We start from the raw sequence: 6000 nt of genomic DNA, 5'->3' as shown, positions 1-6000 counted from the left end.
AGAATTATCGTAGATATTTTCTTTGGCAATTTCTTGCTTGAAAGTTCGGTATGTGCCCAGTGCTGATTTCGTCTGCATCCCTGTTTTCCACAGACCCCTCTCTGTTTCCTTAACCTTTTCTTAACCGCTGTTTCCTGGTTTGCACCCCTCCTGCAGTCCAAATATTTGATTGACAGTTTTCTGGTCAGCTTCCTCCATTTTGTATCAACATTCCTCATGTACAAATAACTGAAAACTCTCCTTGCCCACCGCTTTTCTGCCATCTCTCTCAATCGCTCCTCAAATTCTATCTTGCTGCTGGCTTCCCTGCACTCGAATGACGTCCATCCCATGTCACCCTGTACCCCCTGATTTGGTGTATTTCCGTGTGCTCCCAGAGCCAGTCTACCTACCCCTCGCTGCTTAACTTCCAACCTTGCTCGAACCTCTGATCTCATGCACAGGACCGCATTGCCAAAGTCAAACTAGGGACCATCACCCCCTTTCCAAATCCCTCTCACCACTTCGTACCTATGTAATTCCACAGTGCCCTATTTTTCATCACCGCTGCATTTCTGCTACCTTTAGCCGTCACATATTTTTCATGTTCCGTTAGGTACTCAGCCCCATTGTTTATCCACACTCCAAGATATTTGTACTTATCCAACACCTCCAGCGTAACCTCCTGTATCCTATGCTCGCTGCCCTGATTATCATTAAAAGTCATGACTGCGATTTTTCTTTACTAAACTTCAAACCTAAGCTATCTCCCTCTTTACCACAGATGTCCATTAATCTCTGCAAGTCTTCCTTGCTGTCAGCCATAAGTACAATGTCATCTGCATACATCAGTCCTGGTAATGACTGTTTAATCCATTCTCCCTGCTTGAAATAGGAAAGGTTGAAGCCAAGTCCGCTCCTCTCTAATTTTTTCTCTAATCCTTGTAAATACAGCATGAACAACAGAGGTGACAGAGGGCACCCTGCCTAAGCCCCTGCTGTATCTCTATAGGCCCAGATATCTTGTTTTCCCATTTTATAAGCACCCTGTTACTTTTATAGATATCTTTTAAAAGATTTCTTACTCCATCTTCCACCTCTAGAGTGCCCAGTATGTCCCACAAATCCTTTTGGATTACATTGTCATAGGCTCCCTTGATATCCAGAAAGGCAAGCCATAGGGGCCTGTGTTCCTTTTCTGCTATTTCAATACACTGTGTCAATGAGAACAGATTATCTTCTAACCTTCTTTGTTTCCGGAACCCATTTTGTAGTTCCCCCAGCACCTCCTCGCTCTCCACCCATGCCTGCAGTCTGTCCTTTATAATCTGCATCACCACCCTGTAAACCACTGACGTCACTGTTATGGGACGGTAGTTGTTTATGTCGGCTTTGTCCCCCTTTCCCTTATATATCATGCTCATCCTGCTCAGTCTCCACCCGTCGGGGGCTTTACCGTCCATTATCATTTTGCTCACTGCCTCTCTTAATGCTTTCTTAGATTTTGGGCCCAATGTCTTTATCAACATAATTGGGATGCCATCAGGACCTGTCGACGTGCTACTAGGAACCCTCTTCTCTGCCCTTTCCCACTCGCTTTGTGCCAGTGGAGCCACTGCACTGACTAGTCTATCCTCACCTGATTGAGCACATGCTATGTTTCGTTCTTTAAATTTTTCTGTCATCATTGTTCTTATATGTTCCATTGCCTCATCTCCCTCTAGTCGAACACCTTGAGCTGTAACTATAAACCTCTGCTCTAGGCTAGTCTTATTACTCAAGGAGTTGAGATGTTTCCAAAATTTCTTCGCTGCTTTTCTATCCTTTTTGTTTACTTCTGACAACCATTGGCTCCCCTTTCTTCTGATCTTCTCATTGATCAAATTGGATGCTTCCTTCTACAGTTTAAGAAGTTGTTCCATTTTCTGCCTACATCAGCTTCTGGTTCACCCCTCTGCTTTGAATATCTGTGTTCCCTGGATGCTTCCTGGCGTTTCTCTATGGCCTTCTTAACCTCCTCATCCCACCAGCTCTTGGGTTTACGTCTTCTGTTCCCTTTTGTCCTGACTCGTACCTTAGTAAGCTCTAGCTCAAATAGTCCTGTTAAATTTGCATATGTCCATTCTGTTTTTGTATCCTCTGAAATTACTTCCTCAATTTGCTGGGTTGCTATTTCAAGCTGCTTTTCCGAGTAAAATATCCCACCTGGTTGTTCATCTTGCCTCCTACCTACTTTCATTTCCCTTCTAAAACTCACCTTAATACGTTTGTGATCACTACCTAGACTTCTGGAGCCATATTCATCTATGCTCATTACATTTAGCCTATCGTGCATCCTATGTGACATAAGTGCATAATCTATCGTCGACTGCAGGCTCCCTACCTCCCATGTTATGTGCCCTTCACACTTCTCGGTACTGTTGCATACAACTAAGTCATGCATTTCACACATATCCAGCATCATGTTGCCTGTTGAGTCTGTGTACCCGTCCCATGTCTTCTATGTGTGCGTTCATATCTCCTAGTATAATAATCTCGCACCCTTCTCCTAGCTCATTAATGTCACTTGATATGCATTCCAGCATTTTTTTGTTTTCCTCTTTGGCATTTGCTCCTGTCCACAGGTATACAAAGCCAAGGAGTGTCTGCTCTCCTGCAACTTTCCCTTTTAGCCATAAATGCTCCTTGCATTCCTGTTTAACCCTTGCCAGTTCATACTTTTATGAATAAATGCACCAATTCCACCCCCTTTTCTGCTGCCCTCTGTTCTATTGCAATATTCCCATGCATAGTCAGGGTTACAGGGAGGTTGCTCCATGTCCCTAAGATGTGTCTCCACAAACCCGTATACCATCAGCTTTTCTTGCCTTAGTTGCTCGTCTATCTCCTCCCACTTCAGCCTATTCCTGCCACCTTGCATGTTAATGTAACCTATGTCAGAATGACCTTGCCCCTGGTGCTTACGTCTATTTCTTCTACCGATTCTCCGTTTCTTGAATCTTGGAGCCTCTCTGGGTCCGTCTTCGTCTACACTGGTGGTCTTAGGGCTCTGGGTCCCCCCAAAAAAGCCGTAGCTTGGCGCCCTATCCTACTACCTACGCTCCCGCCCGTGGCACCACTGTAGTGAATGCCATCCTGTGCAAAAGGCTGGGAGCCAGACTCGTACACTTCCCGGTTTACCTCCATTACACCGTACCCAAGTGGTCTGCTCAGACCCCTAATGACCCGGTTAGCCTCACGCACCCTCCATTCCATCGCGCTAGCCTGGCCCCGGACATGTGGGATTGTGCATATGGTCACATATGCACAATCCCACATGTCCGCGGTTGATTTTTCGCCCTCTGTGGCCATTTGGTGAACACCTCATACTTTTCTGTAAAGGGCTTAACCCTACAGTGCAAGGCAACGGGGCTGATTTTTATTGCGATAGCAATTATATGGACACTCAAAAGCAGATTTCTGCCGTCGGCGTCGCCGTCGCCGTCGCCGTGAGGTTCCGTATGACGTCAATGGAGATGAAATCGTGGCCGCGCGCCGCCGAACGCTGTATGTGCGAGTGAAAGGGCGCGAGGGACGCGCTCTTTCACGGGGAGTGAACGCACGGCGGAGAACAAACGCGCGTTCTGCGCCGTGCTTCCTTAAGGGCTGCAGAAGTAGGCGTCTCTTTCCTCCCTTACAATCACCATATATGTAGAGCAAACGCGCCTTCTTCCGATGCGCGAGAGGCCGTGGGGGAGGGGGGGAAGGGGGAGGGAGGGGAGGCGACGTTTAGCTGCGGCACCAAGTGCCTATTTATATCAGAGGCTCCGGCAACAGTCACCAACGCCGCACGCATTTTGAGCGAACGCGGGCAAAATGCCGACGGCGTCGACAACAGTTCGGCGCGTTGCCGGTGCTGCTGCATGTCCAAGTTTATACAGCTGATAAAGCTAATATCATTACTCCGTATATCTCTCTACAAATTTGCTATCGCAATTGATGCTTCACCTTTCAGGTGAAACTGCGACAACTTTTTCAAAGCATTGGGGTTTAGGGACAGTGATGGCAAAATAGACTTTATGCGGGTAGAAATAACCAAACAGAGGTTATCTGATTGGTGGATAAAATCAAGGCAGGGGTGAAATTTCACCCACCACAAAGTACAAATTATGTTAATAGTCCTGGCTAGGTGGCGTATGCCACCGCCCGGTGTAAAGGGTTCAGCCTCATCCATCCATCCATCCATACATCTCAGCGACCGCGCACGAATACGAAACCATTACCGCTTCTACCTTGCTTCTGTGCGATGAGCGGTCGGAAATGCAACTGAGTTTTCGCTAACGCACTGCGCTCCAATCATGCTAGGTTGAATCATGTGGGTTGAAGACGTGTGTAGTAGTTGGCTGAAAAAATAGTCACTGGCATGTTAAGGAATGGAATGAATCTGTGCGGCCAAGTTCGCGGACCGCTGCTGCAACTATCCGAATTCGTGTTACCGGCACTTCGAGATGTGCGGCATTCCTCGAGAATACAGAAATTTGCTCATCCGCCTGCATGCATTGTGTCGCTAACCTTCAAAGGAAGGGCTTCAGCCCGAGAACATCGGCAAGAGTAAGTACCACTCGTTACATAAACAATGACAAAGTGAGTAGCGCTGCTTCCTGTCGTAGTAAGTTTTGCGCACGTTATCTATACACATCTATCCCAAATGGCAGGAAAACTTACGCCCACTCTATCGCCGACGTATTAAGAATAAGTGAATGAGCGCACACTTGAATATATGCACACTGTATACGCACAATAAATGACGGACTACAACGATGGCACACGAATGGTCGAAGCAGAATGTTTCGTGACGGTCCACAAGAGTAATTACGCGAGTTACTAGCGGTAATATATATTTGCTACAAGGTATTACATTGTGCAAAACAGCTAAGTTTCAAGCCTTGTGCGCAGCAAGAACAAATCTATCGAAACTGAGCACACCCGCGAGCGATTAGGCAGAAAATAATTAGATAGTGGCCGCACCGAGGGACTTCCCTGAGTCAGAAACTGACAAGCCGCTGGTTCAAAATTTGCCAAATAAAGAACAAAGAGCAAAACACAGTAATCCTGATTCAATTCATGAGCGGAATGTTTGGATAGCTTGGAATACACATTTAGCCCCGCTTTTAGAACAAGCGCAATATACGCTGCTTGCGCCTTTTGCATGTTCTCTGAAGCTGTGATCAAAGCTTCATGTCGTCCACCCAGTCACCGTCTACGATATATGCCAAACAGAGCTTTTCTAAGCTGCGCCCGCGTCATACACTTCCATTGTAAACAAGGAGGCAACGGAGGCAGTTGAGGCAAGCAATGGACGCGTCATCACGTGATCAAACATGGCAGCGCCCACGGGATCGCCGCGAAAAGGGTCATACCATAGAGCATAGAGTTTCTAAATAGTAATATGAAACTCTATGCCATAGAGGAAGTAAAGCGTAGGAGAGACCCCGGCCAGCACGGACGTGTTGAGTGTGGCGAAAGTCACGTGCTTTTTTTTTTTTTGCAAACGAGCACTGGCACTGGTACCCCAAATATTCTAGTAGGCTGTGCCCTAAACGTCAACGTTGCCATAGCGACCGCGCTCCTGAAGCTCTCGGCCTCTGAGAAGCGCGACAAGATTTTTCCGCCGTGTCTTTTTCGCGCCACATTTTGTTCGCGAGAAATGCTGACTTTGGCGTGCGGTGTGCAAACCTGAAAGTTGTGTTTTGTGTCTGTTCGTGTGAGCGTCAGCCAGCAACAGAAACACTGAAATAATCACGGCGCGGGTCTTCTTCGTCTTCTTCAAAGTTGCATTTTTGGTTAGCAGCGCGACGATCTACATGGAAACGAGAGAGAAGGGACAGGAAAGAGCGCTGCTCTCTCGTTTCCATGTAGATCGTCGCGCTGCTAACCAAAAATGCAACTTTACCAACACGCCCGTTCAGCCACCCTTGCGTTCTTCAAAGTGCCACGGAAAAACACAGGAGCGCGTCTGCTTTACTAAAACTGCAACAGAAG

The 6000-nt window shown here is 47.1% G+C and overlaps 2 protein-coding genes across 5 annotated transcripts in view; one reads left to right on the top strand and one right to left on the bottom strand.

The window, feature by feature from the left end:
* LOC119453641 (oocyte zinc finger protein XlCOF6) overlaps nt 1–6000 on the bottom strand; it is a 791503-nt gene that overhangs the window by 95920 nt on the left and 689583 nt on the right. The window lies entirely within an intron of this gene.
* LOC119453647 (zinc finger protein OZF-like) overlaps nt 1–6000 on the top strand; it is a 204964-nt gene that overhangs the window by 156924 nt on the left and 42040 nt on the right. The gene's annotated exons all lie outside the window — the stretch shown is intronic.

The sequence above is a fragment of the Dermacentor silvarum genome, chromosome 5, assembly GCF_013339745.2.
Source record: "Dermacentor silvarum isolate Dsil-2018 chromosome 5, BIME_Dsil_1.4, whole genome shotgun sequence".
Lineage (NCBI taxonomy): Eukaryota > Metazoa > Arthropoda > Arachnida > Ixodida > Ixodidae > Dermacentor > Dermacentor silvarum.
The sequence above is the reverse complement of the archived record's forward strand: the minus strand, read 5'-3'. Positions and strand labels throughout refer to the sequence as shown.